Source organism: Cariama cristata, unplaced genomic scaffold (genome assembly GCF_000690535.1).
Source record: "Cariama cristata isolate BGI_N322 unplaced genomic scaffold, ASM69053v1 scaffold2987, whole genome shotgun sequence".
Lineage (NCBI taxonomy): Eukaryota > Metazoa > Chordata > Aves > Cariamiformes > Cariamidae > Cariama > Cariama cristata.
The window spans coordinates 24,584-43,895 of NW_009624765.1; the positions used below are offsets into that span (position 1 = coordinate 24,584).

At 42.3% G+C, this 19,312-nt stretch overlaps 1 protein-coding gene across 1 annotated transcript in view; it reads right to left on the reverse strand.

Annotated features, from left to right (window-relative positions):
- Positions 1 to 19,312, reverse strand: part of P2RY8 (purinergic receptor P2Y, G-protein coupled, 8) — a 34,898-nt gene that overhangs the window by 11,600 nt on the left and 3,986 nt on the right. The gene's annotated exons all lie outside the window — the stretch shown is intronic.

Genomic DNA, 19,312 nt, shown 5'->3' on the forward strand with positions numbered 1-19,312 from the left:
TGTGCCTGGGTTGATGAAGGGCCAGTAAGCAGCCATGTATATGGTCCAAGGCAGTGGGAAACGTGTGAGCTCTGTGGTCGTCTCCCCATTCCCTAGCACTCTGGACAATGCTTCCCAGCCTTGCCTGAAGGGAAGAGTGGTTTGGGGCTCACCTTGGGTGCTCGCCATGAGAAATCTTGCACTGTCACAACTCTTTCCTTTGCACAGTTTCTCTTACTGCTTATTGTCACAGCTCAGAGTGTGAACCCTGAGCTATATATCACTGTTTTTCTCTTGCGTGATGTTCAGTTGCCCATGTATGTGGTCTTACAAGTGGTTGTGATTCTCTGCTAGAGAAAGCTTCTTCATTTTTTCAATGTTGCCATCAGCAGTCAATGGTATTCAAGCTACAATCGTGGGGTACACTGGCTGATTCTGCCTTTTAGACACGTGCCCCCATCAGGGCATTTGTCACTAGGACACCCATGTATCACCTGCATCTATCTTGAGAGGAGCAACTTAGGGCACATGCAGTACTGCTATGGAGCCCAGATGGCATGACCAGGATTCATTTATCTCGGGACCAGTGCTGCAGGACTGGTATTCATGCAACTCCCAGTGAAGTCAGAGGCAGTTCTGTGTTCTGTGTGCACAGCACCTCAGAGCTCTTTGCTCAGTAGGTAGAAGCCAGCTCACCCTCTCCGAGCTCATGCAAACTCATTCCGTTCACATGCTAAAAGAACTGAAAGTTGGTTTCTCTGCAAAAGCTCAGGGCTTATGTTGAGCATCAATAACTGCAGCTGCACTGCTGGTGGCTGGCACAGGGCTCAGTATAAATTCAGACGTACCTGAACAGCACTGAGCAGATGTGCCCAAAGGCACGGTGCACAGGCAACAGGAACCTCAGAAATAGCTAACTACAGGAGCAGATATACTGTATGACCTAGTTTTAAAAGCAGTGTTATATATGCACACAAAGGAAAAAGAGCCAACATAAGTATTATTTTTTCCCTGACTTACTGCTTAACACTTTTTTCCTGACTTCTCTTCAGTTTGGCAATTTGATACCAGTTAGATACCAGTTAGAGGTATGACTGGTAACATACAAGAAGTGGAAATTATAAAATGGGAAAAAAAGATTTCTAACAAAGCTTCACCTCTTGTTCAGTTTCTTTGTGACTACTTGAGCTATCACACTAATACAAAGAGATACAACAGGAATAGCACCCTGAAACTACATCTGCTATTGTTTCATTCTTCTGAAAGTCCTCGAGCGCAGGTGAGACAGCAGGTCGAAGTTCAGCTTTTCAGCTGAACCAAACTGCGAGTGCCCTTGTATTCAGGCTTTGGTCTTCCTCTCAAGTCCTCACTGCACTTACGTAACTTAAATGCATAAATAAGATAAAAATTGGATTCTGTCCTTGTCTAACATACTCTTTCTGCATTGAGAAGCATATAAGCGCCCTAATTATAGTAAAGATATATGCTGACATATTATTATATGAATGTTACCTATGAAATGATCACAGGCAGAAGTCAAACGTGTTTTGTAGCTGGTTTTGTTGGGTGAGCCAGTCTCTGCTCTTATCAACAGACTAGACATTGCAGCAGCTTGTTATTGGCTTTACCTGAGTTCCTGTATATTGCTAGCAAAATGCCCTGTGATATCTGGATCATCGCTGCTCTGCAAATCATTACTGGAATCTTGCTATCTTGCCAAAAATAATGGAAGTGAAGAGGTATTATTTATTTGAAGTGTATTATTTATTGACCTGTGCACTAAAAATTAGTGCCTTAACTATAATTTTTACGACCTTGGCATTTAGCGCCGACTTAATAGAGCTAATTCTGGGTATGCCATTTGTAAACAGCATGTAGTCAACAATCTCTTCTACTTCATATATCTGTGGTCTGCTGTTTTTAAGCATATGAACAAGCAAATGCATTCTTGCGATGTAAGCGAAGGTATGAATCCATATCTCATCAACCACTCTGTATTTCCTCTCACTCATACAGACAAAGGAGGTTGCTTACCCCTCTGGGATAAAATTTTGCAAAACAGCTCCAAGTTGCCATGTGAGAAAGTGTATTCATTACCATACCGTAGGACATACTGTACTACAGCCAATATACTACCACCTTATGCCCTACTTTGCCATGAGTTGCCTGCTTGCCAACATGCTCAAGGGAAATAAACACAGCTGAGATATTTTAAATGGTGACCACATGCAAACAGCACAGGCCAGTATGAGGTGAGAGCAGCCTTCGTGTGATTCTGGTGCAGGCAGTGCCGTCGGACAGAGTACACCAGCAGAGTAAAGGAGAGGTGGGGAGCTGTCATGAGGACAGGTCAGCATTGTTATTTATCCAACTTATAAAATTAATACTATGTATGAGATATTATTATGATAATATACTGATATAATATTACATAATAAATATTATATATTAAACATAATTTATATGATATATGTACGCTATGAATTTTTTTCCACTGGTACCACAAACTGAAATACCTGTAAGCCCATAATCAACACCCCAAGTGCTAGAATTTCTGTTTTATCAGGTGATGTTTTAGCCTGTGTTACTGATTCATCATATATATGTGTGTGTGTCTACATATATATGTGCATGATATTATACATCTTATGATATTGTATCACATTATATAATAATATATGATATTATTTTTTTGTTTCATAGTATAGCTACAATTGATACCATTCTTCTATTTTTAAACTTTTTCATGACTACAAGTGAAATTTCAGCTATTTGGATACTAAGTGTCAGTAGGATAAACCTTTAAATGAAAGGAAAGCTATCCTACAATAGAGGAGCTCCAAGTCCTAATGTAAAAAGCACTTAGAGTAAATTTAAAGTTTGAGTTTCACTAGATCCAAAACACTATAGAGAAAAATGTGGGCTCCAGAGCTCAGCCAGTCTTAAAGAGAATTTCTTTTTAAGGTGACACTTAAGATTCAACCACCTGGAAGAGTATACTAAGCCTGTGAAATGCAGTGACAAGGACAAATACACAGAACTGCATTAGTTTTTTAAAATTTGCTTAACTTAACCCCTAGGCCAGAGAACTTAGAACTTTTACAGATTTATGATAAAACAAATTCACGTATGTTAAATGCAAGCTTTAGGTGATTCCAAACGTAGCTATATACATGAGGTCTGGTGTGACTCAGCCTTCAGTGAGGTGCCACACACTGTAGCAGCTAATTAATTGCCCTTAATTAATCATCTCCTGGCTGTAGATTGAACTATGGAGGTTTAGCTAAGGTCTAGCTGAGGGTAACCTCAAGTGAAATATATGGCTTCGTCAGAGCAAGAAAGGGGGCCCTGGGTGGCATGAGCTCTTGAAATTTGTCCATAGGACAGAAAGGAACTTGGCTGTGGTGAGAATTCAGGTGTGGGAAAAGAAAACACAATATTCTTACCCTCTGGCACTTGAAAATGACAAAACAAGCACTCTTGCCTTCACCTGAACAGTTTAAAAGGAAATGGAAATTAAACTCCTCCTGGTCCCCTAAAACCTACTAACACAATAAAATTAATGCAATAATCCAGCAGAAAAGAAATACGCTGAAGAAACTTGCAAGCACACCATAAAGGAGCAGTCCCACCGTGGACAAGCAGTCCCTGCCTTTCTGAGGAGAACGGACGTTTACTGACAGAGGAACGGCAAGCTGGAGAAAAAGCTCCTACAGATGGGCGGTCCGTCCGTGGCACAGACTAAAATATCACCTGACAAAAAAGAGATAAATTCTAGCCCTTGGGGAGCTGATTATGGGCTTTCTGGATATTTCAGTTTGAGAAAACTGCCTGTTGGAGATGAAGACTGTGAAACTCATGGGATATGTAAAGACAAATTCTAAGGTAGTTTTGAAGACTGGTACAATTATGCTCCAATAAGACACTAATAACAATAAAGCAGTAGGACACAGCTCTTTGGAGGCAAAATTTGGGTTGTTAGGAGCCCTAGAGACCTCTAATAGACATGCTCTCAAATATTACTGCAAAAAAAAAAGTGTGTAACTCAAAAGTAGATGCATAGGAAAATGATATAAATGTACTAAGAATAAAGGAAATGTTTGGTGCAGATGGTGCCTGTTCAGGAAAATATGGTTTGACCTAAACCAAAACAGGGCAAGGCTTCTGTTACTAAAAGTTAAGGTTATAGTTTTTAAACTAAAGACCAGAGAAAGCCAGCTGGCACAGAAAAGCATGTAGTTCAGGATGACACATACTTAGGGGTAGGAATGTTATTAAACCTTCTGTATTCTTAGAAAAAAGGACAGGAAAAGGTATTAATAAAACCCAGGAAGGAACTAGACAAACAGTTTCTACATGTGAAGTGTATATAGCAGATCACGTAAAACAGCCAGAAAAAAATCTGATATTTTTGTCTCTACAGATACGTAAAAGGTGTCAAAATGCTGAGGCTGATTGCCCTGGTTTCCAGCTGAGAATGTGACCTAGTTTAGACATCTGAGAAGTCTGATGAAAGAAAGTAATTGTTGGAAATGGTATGGCCAGGGCACACGCAGATATCACCCTGACAAAATCGACTATGCCACTGAAGGGTCGCTATGATTGTGTTACAGGAAGCTTTGCGTCACATCCAGTAAACAATTCAACTGCTTCAGCAAGTGAGACAGAATTTCCATGGGCTGAAGGCTGTAACTGCAGGACTGTATCATCAATCACATAACGAGGATGGTAAATGTGGCAGCAATGTACTTGGGATAGAAAACCAGCTGTGAGAGCAAACAATATGGAAATAAGAAAACTCCTCAAGCACCCCTAAACAAAGTGGGGAAATGCAGTGAGGTGTGATGTGTGTGTTCAGGCACCATCAGCGTGACTGCTCATGGAAACCACCCCCTCAAGATCCGGAGGGGAGCTCCTCGCAAGACGAGGAGAGGCTGCTCTTGACTCAGGCTTCTCTCATCCTGAGACTCCGCTGCAGCAGGGGCACCGACCATCAGGACACCCAAGAGATCTGGCCTGCAGCCTATTGCAAATGAATTTCTACAACTTCAGCTGCTCAATTAAAAAAATAATGTTCTATGTCTGTGGGTGAGGTTAGACCCTACTTGTGTTTAATGGATATGTCTAAGGAGACAGAGCTTCTCCTTTTCTTTTTTTTTGTGGATCCTTAAAGTGCCTGGCTGGAAGACAGACACCAGTTTGTCCCAGCCCTTGCCTTGGGCCATTGACACAAGCAGCACTGGATAACGGCAAAGCCCAGCAGAGAGGGGAGCCCACTGGTGAGCCTGGCCCTTTGCTACACAGGTACAGAATCAGGTCTTGAAGAAATACCAAAGGAAATTCTAATATCACTGAAGAATCCCTTTTCTTCTTAAAAACACATTCTCCTGTCCCCAGAAGAGCAACTGCTCTGACTGAAGGCAGAGAGGGCCTTTAGCTGGTACCTCAAGTGTCGCTTGGTACTAATAAAGCACGTGCACTTGGGGCCGTTCTCTGCTGCGGAGGTCGGTTGGCCAGGGACAGCCTCTGCCCACGCCATCAGGCTTCTTCAGCAGGGCGATGGCATGCAGCCTGCCTGCTCGCAGTGGTCCTGGCTGCTTGGGAACCCGTGGGGAGAAGTCAGCTAGCACAAACCAAATCCCCACCAGGGAGCCTTCTTGTGAGCTAACGATGCAGAGAAGCACGTTCCAGTGACCAAAAACTTTCCCTGGAGTTGATTAATCTATTAGCATTGCTATAACATAAAAATACAACTTGTTGGCCCCAAAGAAATGCATAATACATGGAAATCTCTGATGAGAAATAAGACTTGGTAGAAAATGGCAAGCTTGAAACCTGGGCTCTCGTGAGGGCTTCCCTATCGAAAGGTTTTGGTTCCCTTTTTCACTCTCTCGTAGTGCTATAGATCTCAAAGAATTGCTGCTGGCAGCTCGTTCACTGGCAGGCACTTGATGCTTTGGCAGCAGCTGAAATGTGATCGCAGCCCCCCCAAGCAGCCTCCTTCTCTTCCGAAACCCCAAGGATGCCCTCAGCTTCCTGGGAGTAGAGACAGGACGGTGCTTTTGAAAACACAACTGGCTGTGAAGGAAGATCAGCACCAACTACTTTCTCGCTTCTCTTTCTGAGAACAGCGGAGGTCATTTAATATTTGCTACTACTTAGTTCCCAGCTGTGTTTTGGGATCCATGGCTCATGCTTGCTCATGGGAAGTTCAGGGGCTCGGGGCCGTCTCAGGGTTTTCCCACAGACCTGCCAAGCCTATGCTCTCCCCAGCCTTGCTGAAATCACCCAGGGCCAGGGCATGGTTTCTGCAGGTGTGCATGGTAGCCAGCCTGCCTCTCCGTGCAGCATCAGCATGGGGCGTGCGAGGTGGAGTCACCGATGATGTGCTGACAGTCACTTAGCGTTACAGCCCGCGGGGGGCTTAGTGGGGTGTGCCAAGCAAATGATGGAAAAAAACAGTGTTCTGAAACTCATTCAGGGAACTGAAGGAAACAGGTCCAAGGGCTTTTTAGTTAACATCTCCGCAAGTCTTTTATAAAAACATAAAGGCAACGTAAATTCCAGGAGAGCAGGTTTATTATCCTTTCTTTTTCTGTGTGTGTTTCTCTGTCCCTTGCTCTGCCACATTGTCATACACATATACAGAGAGGGAGAGAGGAAGAAAAGGAAAGTAGAGTTTTAAGTTTTAAAATAAATCCATTTTCTTGAGGATTGGAGTTTAGTAAAGGTTATGCATTACATTTTCATAAAAGAGTCTGAAAGGCAAAATAAATTCTCACAACACTTTCTAGCACCATCCATCCAGCCATGCAGGTGAGCAAAGCCGTAGTGCTCTAACATCTCAGATACCAAAGATAAGAGTGCAGTGATAAAAGGCTTTTCATCACGTGATGTGGGGAAAGTTTTGTACAAGTTAAGACTAGCTGCTCAGCGCAGGTTCCTCTTTCAATTCTCTGAAACTCTTTAAAAAAAAATTCATACACACAAAAAAACAAATTTCAAAAGCAGTTTCCTCAATTGAAACCTCCCATCACTCCTACGCCATCTCTATAGATGTTGCCTCTAAGATGTACTACAAACTACACATAAAAGTTACTTGCATTTGCACTGCATAGACTGATAGTTTTTAGTGCCTTCTGTTACATCGTGTTATAAACTATCCTACACGAAAAAAAGGCTTGTTATTTAGCATTGTTTACCTGTTTCTTTAATGTCAATGACATCTATTCTTTTTTACCAAGACTAGTAGAAAGAGAAGACACCTAGCAATTCATCAGCTAAAACTTGTATTTTCTTTTTAAAGGTTATACAATCACAACAGGAAATATTTTGAAATGGTCACACTAATCACAAGACAGACTACTTTTTAGGCTGAACATGTGTTTATACCAGTCTCCTATTTTTAGGTCACATCACATGCCAACTCCTTGCCATTGCCATTTATATTTTAATTATAGATGAAATAATAACTTTTGCAGTCTTCAAGATTCAATCTTCATTCTTGCTTTGTTGTTACTTGCTATACTCAAACTCAGTCTGACAGAAGCAAAGAGTGACAACTAGCTAGTTTACATTTCATTAAATGTCTGGGTTTTGTTTGCCTTGTAGTTATCGCCCTTTTTTTCTTGTTTCTTTAAGCGCCTGTAGCAAAACAATATTTGGGAAAGATGCTAATTTTGGCCTAAGTCCTCAAAACGAATTAGGCATCCAAATATTTTTGAGAAATTTGTCCTTAGCAGTAGCATTCCTGACTGGTTTCCATGCAGCTTTCTGCAAAAGGAAAAGCAAGAGCAAGCTTGTTTCCTGCTGCCAGAACTGTCAATGAAAAAGTAGCAACACCACTTTGACCAGGACATCAGTATGCCAGTGGTCTTTCTGTGATGGCAGGATAACCAGAACACTCTGACTTTCCAGATTAGAGTAAGGATCCACCTTCTTGAACATGCCTGTGTAAAAGGATGGCTCTGGCACTCCAGGAGCACTTCGAAAGTGCTGAGATGAAGTGGGCTGAGGACAACACCCATAACAAGCTTCCTCATTATCACTCCTGCAGAAACCCATGTCAATAAGGAGATGAAAATGTTAGCGACTTCTCTGTATCTTTTTGTGAAAAAGCCTCCTTGCAATAACAAGAGGTAGATGATTAAGAAGCAGGGCTTTTCTGAGAGTTGAGACTGTAGGTGTGTCCTTGAGGATAATAATCAGATCGTCTTCAATTCCAATGCTTGCTCTTTCACTTGCTCCATGCCTTTTAGAAGTGACTTTCCTACTCTGATTTCATTTTCTCTTTTTTATAATACTAATGTATTTGCACTGCTCAGTTACCTCACTGATGATGGTTTAAGAAATATTAGTGTCTTGCTTTGTAAATGTTCCAAGTGTTATAAGGAGAACAAGCAGCTTTTGAAATTGCTGGCATAGCATCTGCTTTTATTTAACTGAAGAAGCAGTCTGTAAAAAACATAATTGCACGCTTACCCTAAGATGAAAACTGTTGCTGTAATACACTACCCATTCACTTAGGTTTTCCATTCTTTTCTACAATGCCTCAAGAAGTTAGGTATGTTCTGTATCCAGTTTCACTGAAAGTATTCATCCAATTAATTAACATTAATTTACTGGAATTAGTGGAGTTGTTCTCAAGGTTTATAATCATGTTTTTCCCAGACAAGGCATCAAGATTTCTTATACGATAATCTCTGCAAACCTTCCAGTGACTTCTTAAAACAATGCAGTAAGCTTGATGAAATCATTCAAAAGTTATGACAGAAGCTCTTGAATGAGTGAGGTTTTGTGCCATGTTTTTGAATGTCCAGTTCAAACCATATTCAAGGGACTGCATTTGTCAAAACTGTGTTCGGATATTTTTCTTTTTAAATTGAGCGCCTCCTTGTACCTTAAATTGTGATACCCAAATAACGAGACTTCCTGAATCAATTATCAAAATAGAAAATTCTTTCTTTACAGGTAGTGGGGTTTTTTCTGCCCAAATTATAGTAATGCAATAATATCCTAAGGGGATAAATCTCCACAAACTGCAAGGTACAATAGGATTTTCTGACTCTCAAAGGACTGAATACCTCATATTACAGAAGACACAGTATGACTTTGTACACTGGATTTCTGATGTCTTGTTCTTGTCACAGGACAAGTCAAGCTCAAGAAAGCCACAGTTCAGCTAAAAACCAGTTAAAAGAGTTTCTTTAGACACGCTGGATTTCTGATGTCTTGTTCTTGTCACTAGTCAAGCTCAAGAAAGCCACAGTTCAACTAAAAACCAGTTAAAAGAGTTTCTTTAGACAGGACAAGTCAAGCTCAAGAAAGCCACAGTTCAGCTAAAAACCAGTTAAAAGAGTTTCTTTAGAAACTGGGTGTAAAAAGAGATTGTGGTTTTGCTCAATCACAAAAAAAGGCAGAGACGCAGTAAAGCAACAAGTACCTAGAGGCAGTTAATACAGAATGCAAATCCACAGAGAGAGCCTAGAGCACCCAACACCTACACCTCCTACACCCTGGGTTGTAGAAACATAAGTGGACAGAGGCACCTGCCTGTCTGGGAGTCTCCATGGCCCAGCTGAGATGTCCCATACCTCGCTGGCTCACAAGTAGGCATTTTAGAATGAGATCCAGAAAACCAGGACACTGAGCAACAAGCAAGCTAGACAACGGGAAACGCCTTGGTCCCTGAGAAAGCTGCAGCTTTCGACACTTTGCTGAGGGTTTCAAGAAGACCTCCAGCTGCAACCATGTATTATGACTGAAATTTCTCCTGGAGTGAGATGCTTGCATCAGTCTTAGCTCACAAAAATTTGAAGGATCCAAACCAGCAACAACAGTACTGTTCACATTCCTCAAATATCGCTCAATGGGGATGTGGGAGATACGAATTCATTTCTCTCCTCAGAGTAATGAGATTTGAATCTACACCTCCCACTGAGCAGTAAGATTTTCTATTAGTCACTTCATATAAAACATATAAATTACATTGAAATAGAAACTGCAGTTTGGATGTCTTCTCCTCTCAGGTACTGAACAAAACACTACAGTCTTTTTTTCTCACTCATGGACTTTATATCCTAGTTGCACCATGCAAACTGGAACAAATTCAGGTGCAAGAGTAAAGATAAGTGTAGATAAATAACTTTAATGTAGTGGTTAATGAATTTCTGCAAGAATGGTTGGTTCCAATCAGATTAGGTAAACATCCCTAGTCTGTAGAGAGAGCTCTAAGCATCCACAGGATTAAAGCGCACATGGCATTGCCACCTTTCTTCTGGCTATGTCCCATGCAGGATCTACTCCAGTAAGTCTCCATCAAGTGCTTTCACTGTTTATGGTATACTGGGTCCTCAAAACGATATAGTGCAAGGAACAATCTTTCCCCACTCCCCAACTGTGGATCACGTCAGGCCTTCAGTCTGAGCTGGGTATTAGGATACACATGCTTCTGAGCACTTAGTGACCAGGCTTCATAGTTTTGATATTGGGCACCCTTAGCAAAAGCTGAGCAGTTGAAGACCTCAGTCTTGAGTTCTAGCACTTACAGTGACAACAAGAGAGTATTTAGGCTCCTAAAGCCTTTTTTCAATGCTAGCATTAAGCTCGGATATTGGAAATTCCACCTGTGAAGAAATCTCTTCTCCTTTACTGTGAGGCTGGGGTGAATGCCAGCAAGTAGGTCAGACATATGAACATGCGGAGGCCTGATGCTGGGCATATAATGTGAGCCACAAATGCACATTTGCCTTGCTCTGCCTTCTGGGATTGTGCCCCTTTTGCAGAAGAATCTCCTTGGCTTGTGCAGCTAAATCACCCCTTGGTGAGCATAGTTCCACCCTGGATGGATTGCCAGCACTATTGTAAGCCTCAGTGGCAGTCGGCTAAAAGTACTTGCCTTTCCTGCTTTTGCAGCAGTCCCAGTGGCATTTCTCTAGGTCAAAAATCCTGGCAGGTATTCCATACCGTACTCCCACTCAATCAGCTAACCAGTCCTCCCAGAGCATGGTATGTCCACAGACGTTTTCACTTTTGCCCTGCCAGACTCATTGAGAACAGATGTCCTGTCCATATATCCTGTCCCAGCAGACTGGGAAAGGCATTCAGCAGAGAAAAGCTACCTGGCTCAACTCGGCATTTTTGTAGCATTCTCCCAGACGGAGTAGTCTGGATATAAGGGAGTTGTGGGGGTGGACGAGGGTGAGTCTGGCAGGTGGGTATGGTGCCTTCACTGCAAATCACCGGGCCGAGTGCTCATGTTTCTTTCCCTCCTGACAGGCAGGAGTGAAGTAGGGGTGTTTCTTGTTGTACGAACACGCCTGATTTCTTGGGTTGTGTAGAGAAGGATGATGAGTCTCAGCTCACAGGGATACAGGTATCTACTTGCTCTGCCTCTTGCTGAGGTCCTTTACATATCCCCTGCCCTCCAGGCTAGAATGGCAGAACAATCTAAAGATGCTGTACTTACACTAACTACATTTACCTACTAAGAGGGACAATTACACAGGGCAGTACCTAGGAAGCTGTTTTCCCCACTTTAAGGCCAGAGAAAAGGACTTCAGTAAAAATGAAAGGTGGGTTCATGGAGTTACAATGTGGGGCAGGCTGGCCTCAGAGTGGAGACTAACCTAACGCTTTTTTAACAGAACTGGGCTCACAGGACGTACATGGAGTAGTTTACACACACCTCCTTGCCCCAGCACGAGACCTCATCTATCTCTTGTGACATCCTGTCATTGCTGGTGTGACTAACTCCCATCGACGGGTGTGTGGACACATCACTGTGAAGGACAGGGTTTGAGGAAAGTAGCAGATGATCAGGTCATTTTTAGTGTTGTGTGGTGGCAGATACTAATCCTGATACTTCCGATGCAGTGAGTGATGTAAGCTTGTCAAAATAAAACGCTATTAGAGGGATGAATGAGAAGACCATAAGATTCTCGGTGGTAAAAGCCTGACAAAACCCCACTCCTACCAACCTGTTGTCACGTCTTCAACCCTGTCTTGCTTTTCTGATGAGAAGCTACCTGAAAATTTGCTTGGCTTTCATACTCCTGGTTGGTTGGGAAGATGCATAGATCAACTTATTCACAGACTGTAAATGAAGAAAACCATGAGTATCTAAGATACTGTATATTAAAGAGTTAAAAGGAAGGGAGGAGAAATAAGGAAGTAGTGGTTGAAACAACCTGCTTTTAAGCATACAAAAAGTTAAAAAAGACTTGATAACATTTTAAACAGAGTGTATAAACAACACAGAAGAGCCCCAGACTAGATGTTTTTCTTCTGGGGGATGGGGGCATTCAGAACTAGTGGAAACTATAACGGGAACTTCAGAAATGGAAACTCTGCATTTTTAGCCAAAGAACAAGCACAGGTTTCTCACCCACCCAGACTGAAACACGAAGTGAAGGGACTATTTCTAATGAGAAGAGAGGTTGGTTTCCAAACCCTTCCACTGTAGGGTAACACCATTTTTTCTACCCAGTTATTTAATTTGAGATCTATTAGATCAAAACTATATAAAACAGAGCGAGCGCAATAAAGTACATTACCTTGGAGTTTGCCACTGGACTATCACTGTCAAAAAGACAAATACAAACTGATTTGCAAAGACTATTTACGTACTGTATAATTCTAATCTAAGAATGCTATGCTAGCTTTTTTAAAATTAGGCTATATCTGGCTGTATCTGCACTGGGGAAATACTCTTGTCATTTGCCCGCATTGACAGCTGCGATTCAGCAGCAGTACAATCTTTGTAGCCCTAACATAGGAAAAAAATTTCTAACGCTAAAGTCCCCGTGTCTTGTAGATGTGTGTTCAAAACAGTGCTGTCATTTGCAAGTGTCTGTATGTAGGGCATTGCCAAAATCTATGGCACCGTGTTTCACCAGTGTGAGTGGTTGTGGAAAAGGACTTAGATTAGGGATTGTTTAGGATTAATTTATTTCATAAATGAAATAAATGTGAATAAAATTAATATAAAATAAATAAATAGATAAAATTGAAAATATTTCATCTTGATCTTCAGAGCTATTTGGTAGTTTAATTGCTGCATGCTTAACTTTCTGCTTCTATATAATCCCATCTAACATTTGTGCATGAATCGATAAGACAGCACATAACAGTCTGTAAGATTTTTATTTACCAGCATCACTGCGAGTTATCTATCCTCACTGCCTTTGATGGGTACACATCAAGAGAATGAAGCTTTGGCTCAGAGCTCAAAAAAGGAAATACGCACCCACAAGATAGTCTCTACAGCACATTTCTCCTCCGGAGAGGAGGAGACACAGAAAGCACAGACTGAATCTATTTCAGGGTAGGCTTGGATGTTTGTCTTCTTCCCAGAAGAAAGGAAAAGGGTACAAGGGCACTGGGCTGCAGAAGTGGAAAGTGAGGGCCAGGACTCTGAGGACCACCATGGGGATAACGTACACCAAGATGCTGGGCCAGGCAATGCTTTCTATGAGCCAGTCAATAAATACTGTTCACAGAAACAACGTAGGCTGCTTGGACTTAAAAGTGAAAGACTCTGGTTTTTCAGTACACCTTCTTACCTAAGAAATGAGGTTTGTGGGTGAGCATGTGGCCTCATCTGCAGGGAAGGATGTGATGCGGGAGAATCCAGAAGGGGATGTGGGAGTCCTGGGTGACTGTCAGCCAGAGCAGGCATCAAACACTCCCACTTGTTCACTTCGTTATTAACTTAGAAGCAAGAATATAACCAAAACCCAAACAACTACAGAGCTTAGCTGCTGTTCAGCTTTGTTTCAAAAGGATCTTTGGTTTATATTCACAGGTTTATATTTCCCCTCTCTCCCCCCAATAAATGTGAATGTGTTGGTTAATTCTAGCCAAATTTGATAAAGGGTGTAGGTCCTAAGATTAACAAAGTTTCTGTGCATTGCATAAAAATTGGATGAAAGCCTGGGATTCAGACATTTATAATTCCACCTGATGTTTTTTAGTTCCTTTCCCTGATCTCTGCAACTGCATACAGTTTTCTGTGTGTCATGGCCATAATAACTCAGAAGAAGGTTGTAGACCTGTGCAATGACAATAATGACAATCTTCACTGTATAGTAATCCACAATAAATCACAGAATTGTAGGAAGAAAATAGGCTAGTATTTTCTACTGCCCACAGAGCCACTGGAGAGCTTGTTGGTGTTATCTCCCCTTTTGGGACAGTGTCACCGTGAGTCTTATGCTAACTGTTCAAAATGACTCTCATCCATCCCTTTTTCAGCCTGGGAGCAAAGCAATAAAATTGTAGCTCAGAATAAATGGCAGAGTATTTCATGTGGTTACAAAAACCGATCTGCAAATCCTACACCAAATCCTGCTTGACTCAACACAGGACAGACCCAATTTATGAATGGGCCAAGACCCAGTGAATACGTTGATCTCCCACGGAAGGCATCAGGAGGTGAGGACACTTAGCATTTAGCTTTCTTGGGCCCACAGCTGGACACAAAAATACTTTTGATACAGAAGCGTGACTTTATTTCTAACGCCTGGCACACTTTGAATATCTGGCCAGTCCTTTGTGAACAAACCCTTACCTATTAATTTCTTTTTTTCAGATTTACTAGAAAAGTTTAAGCTGATGATATGTGGACGGTGAGAATTTTTTTCTTTGCTGAGGCAGGTGGGGTTAGAGGAGCATTTACAGCTCCTGTAGTGCATTAGTCTGAACCGTGAAATTGTTGGCAACAGCAAGCTGCAACACTACATTTTTTATTTCAAACATGAGTTTGAAAGTCAAATCCGCAGGTGCCCTCACACTCTTTAGAAGTAGGCAAAGATGGTTTTGACCACCTATTTTTCCTTCTACACTCATGACTACAGTAGTCGCAGAGACAAGTTAGAGCAGCCAGAAGAATTTGTCTGTCTCTGCTTTCCTAGTGCTAACTGGCATAGGAATAATCTTTCCACATGCCGATATTCCCAGTATAACAAAGTGATCCCCGGGCACTGCTGTGAGAGGCTTCAAGGTTCTTCTTTGCAGTACTGCAGCGGCAAAACCGGGGAGGTGCTGAGAATCCACCCCACTCAGCGTAAACATTTTCAAGCAAGGGTAGACCAACCATCTATGTTATTGATATCCAGATGGGTTATGATCTCAGCCTCTCTCATGTGGGGGTAATCAGGTACTCATGTAAGACAGCCCACAAACATTAGCAGGAATAGACATGTGAGTTGAACAAACCTATCAGCCTATTATAACATCTAAAACTGCACCATGTCCTGTTAGTTTCTCCAAGAAATGTTGTTGATGGAAAACTTTTCATTTAAAAAGCTGAAAAAAAGCTTTCACAAGTATATATGATTTAAAGTCTCAAACATTTAACATACACTGAACCTGAAACATCTCAGTGATGAGTTTGTGAAGCTCCTTTATCCACTAAGACCAGATTCTAAAGTTATGTAGCTACATAGCAGAGAATTGCTGAGATCACAGAAGCCAGACACCTAACAGGAAACTTCATTCTTCAGCCTCTTAGAGGTGTTAATGATATCTTCATGCCCCACCAGAGAAATATGTGCCTGAGAAGGCACGTTTTCAGGTGAAAGAGTGAGTTCCAGACATTTTCTCTGACAAGCATGTACAGATTTAGGTCACGAGTTGGGCTGCTGAGGAGTTGTTGTATGCAATGGGCAGAGCAGTGTTTACTTTAACCCAAGGGCTTGATCTTGCTGCTGCTTAACTCAGTCTCACAGCCTTGTACTAGCAGCCAACTTCTGTTAGCTGCAATCATGGATAAGCTGCAAACTTTCTGACTAACTACGTATTTCTAATGACCACAACAGCTCTGATCAGTGCACAAGCTTTGCAGAAACCTGGGATTGAGGGGAGGGGAAGGTGTCCCTTAGGAAAATGTCTTGCCCCTTCCTTCCTTGTCAAAATAGTCACAATGCTCATGTACTTCAGGAAGGTTACCGCTCTAGCAGCTTGGGCAAATAAACAGCTGAAGAGCCTGGGAACCAGAATTTCATCAGCAGATTCCCCTGGTTGGTTTGCAGTTTAATGATCCTAGTAGTGAAAAGCTGGAAGTCAACAAGGTGAAGACAGCCAATCAACCCAGCTGCCAAGAAACATTACAAGTCAGCTGGCTGGACAATGGACAAGTTTAAGCCTGCCCATTTCCATTTGATCTTTGTTGGAACCCATGCCCTCCCAGCAATTTTCCAAAGGCAAAATACCCCATCAGAAAGATTTAGACTTTTTTCTCCTCAGTGTTCAATGAGTGACACTATGCCCTGTGTACAGTGCACTGTTTGAACTCTTGCCCTCAATAACAAATAAATAATTTTTTTGTGGGCATTTTTGTGGCGTCCAGTGTTGCAGCATCAAAATGCTTCAAAAAGACCCACAAATTTCTTCTTTGCAGCCTTCCTCTAATATGAAGATTATTTAACCCCATGTTACAAACAGGAAAGTAAGGAACGGAGGCCCTGAGTTGCCTAGCACCTGATTTCTAAGAGCATTTGGCATTATGTAAAATGTTACTATTTCAAAGCCACATTTCTATTGCATACTTCAGCACAAGAAATGAATCAACAGCCCATTCAGAGGGAGACCGTTCCCTGCCTGCTTGATCAGCTCTCGTCTCCTTGCTGCTGGAGGACACGTGCCGACTGAGAGGCAGGACGGCAGGGAAAGGCAAAGCAGCCTTGTGGTTTTAGTGACTGAGTGATGTCCGGGGAAATGAGATTCTGTCACTGATTCGGCCTGAGAGTCTTGTGTGATGTCGTCCTTTCTTCTTGTGTGATGTCTTCCATTCTTCTTGTGTGAAGTATTCATTTCTATCTGGATCTGTGAGTACTCAATACTTCAATCAGACCCAGGTGTCTTTTAATAAGCATTTGAAAATGAGGAACTCAGAGTTGGTGCTTGTTTCTGAAAGCTTAACCCTTTGAAGCTGGATCTGAAAAAGGGTTTCAGGCTCTGTAAGCTGAGCATCACATGGGTGGAAGGATGAAGGCACCAATGAAGACTTAGGTATCTCAGAATGGGATCTGAAATAGTCAGCAAAATGATGAGGAACAGTGTGAAGTCAGCACTCTTCACACGCCACACACATAGGTCATCTGGAGGAGATTATGAATGAGCCTTGGAAACATGAAAACTTGGGAAAAAAAAATCTTAGTGAGTCTCACAGAACATCCTCTCTCGCGCAGGAAAACTACTGGGACACCTGAGCCTTGAACCTCTTTGTGAAGGTTCCTTTTATGAAAATTCTGTGTTGCCTTTTCTTTCTGAGGATGGAATAGATTTGCTACAATCTTTTAAGATGATTGATAGAAGAGAAACACTTCCCTTCCCTGTCTAAATGATAGAGTAGCGGTTAAGGTCAGGAAATAGATGCCTCAAGTTCCCTCCCAAGTCTAACCATGGGACTTATTAGCTGAATAGGAGATTGGTTTAACCACAAAACTGCTGGGTACTGCCCATATTTCACATCAAAGATACGCAATAAAAAATTATCAATACAACAAATCAGGGAAAGATGAAAACGCCATGCAGGAGGGCAAGATATTCTCTAGCCCAGTGACAGGGCAGTCATCAACTGTAAGGTAGTGGCCATGGCCTAGTATCCACTCTTTAGATTGGCCTTTGGGGTTGTCCAGTGACTTCTTAATGTGAAATAGTGTCTTTCAAGACAAGACTAGAGATGAGGTCTTTTGCCTTCTAGATGAACGATATTTCAGGCATCTGCTCCTCTTTTGTCCGCTGCTTCTCTTCCAGCTTCAACTGGCCAGGTGCAAATCAGCCCAGGCTGTGGTAGCTACCGTACTATCTAGCTAGCAAGGAAGGAGGTGGGTAAGGCTTTAAATACTTTCCAAAGAGAATGTTGAATGTGCATGCTCTTTTATCTAGGAGAGTGCTCTGGAGGAGGAGTTACACTATTTCCTATTCCTTGACTGTGCTTGCAAAGAAAGTACTTGTATTTCTAAAGAAGAAACATAGTGTTACTGATGTGTTTTAAGCATGCTCCTTACTGGCACTAGGGCAGCTCTCTCAGTTCTGTCAAAATCCACTTGCTCTATAATTGCAAATGGATATTTGCTCTATACTTGTCCTTAAGTATCTTAAGTACTGCTACATTAAGTACTGCTATCTTATGTTATGAGAAGTAACTACTAGGGTATAAATCCCCAGTAGTCAGAGACTGTGTGAGAAATGTCCCCACTTGGAGCTGAAGCTCTGAAGTTTCACTCCAGCTCCATTTCAGGCATTTCTGATGTATCCTTTTCTTATGGATGTACCCTTTTCTCAGTGTCACAGAAGACTCTCAGGCCAAACCAGTGACAGAATCTCATTTCCCCGGACATCACTCAGTCACTAAAACCACAAGGCTGCTTTGCCTTTCCCTGCCGTCCTGCCTCTCAGTCGGCACGTGTCCTCCAGCAGCAAGGAGACGAGAGCTGATCAAGCAGGCAGGGAACGGTCTCCCTCTGAATGGGCTGTTGGTTCATTTCTTGGGCTGAAGTATTCTTCTGTAATATTTACACTTTGGAGACTGAGGACTATACCACATGCACAAGGGAGATGTTACTACATGAAGGGTATGTCAATATTAGTAAATTAAATGCTATCAGAACCTGGGCTCAGGCCACAAAATTCAATTCCTTGGGCTGTTACAGTTCTGGCACAGTTTTGTTTCACACCAACAATGCTCCCTCAAACAACTCTGGGCCCCACACAACCGTCTTGTGTAGTTTAGGAGTTATCATAGACCAAAAACCATTCCGAAAAAGGAGTTCGGATGTAGCCATCACGTTTCAGAGGCTGAGAACAGTTACCACAGGTGTGCCAAACAAGCTGGAGACCAGGGTTTGACCGATCCCAGCGCACGGCCGTGGTGCCCAATTAGTCGGGTACGTAGGAGTTTCCTGCCTAGACCACTAGAGGGCGCAGGCAAACCCGCTTCGCCTCGAGGGTTTGTGGTTAGGTTGCCGAGACCTGGATGTTGCAGGTTTTTCTCCAGAGTAGTTGAGGAAAAGAGCTGAAAGGATCACACCCTGTTGTCCTCTACAAACCCACTTACATCATCTGTAGCATGTAACCCAAACTCTGTCTTTCTGCCATTAACCGCTGTCCAAACACGGCCCTCTGTCCTCGTCCACCTTGCTTTCGTACTACCAGTTTTCCTCTTCTCTCTTTTTTTTTTTCTTTCCCTCACCATTTCTGTTCCTGCTTATCCACAGTTTCCCACCCTAGCTCTCACCACCCGCTGTGCTCCAGGAGGATTTCCCTTCGATCCCTGCACTGCTTGGCTGTCACAAGGTGAGGTACCCAAAGTACGAAAAGCTTGTTCTCC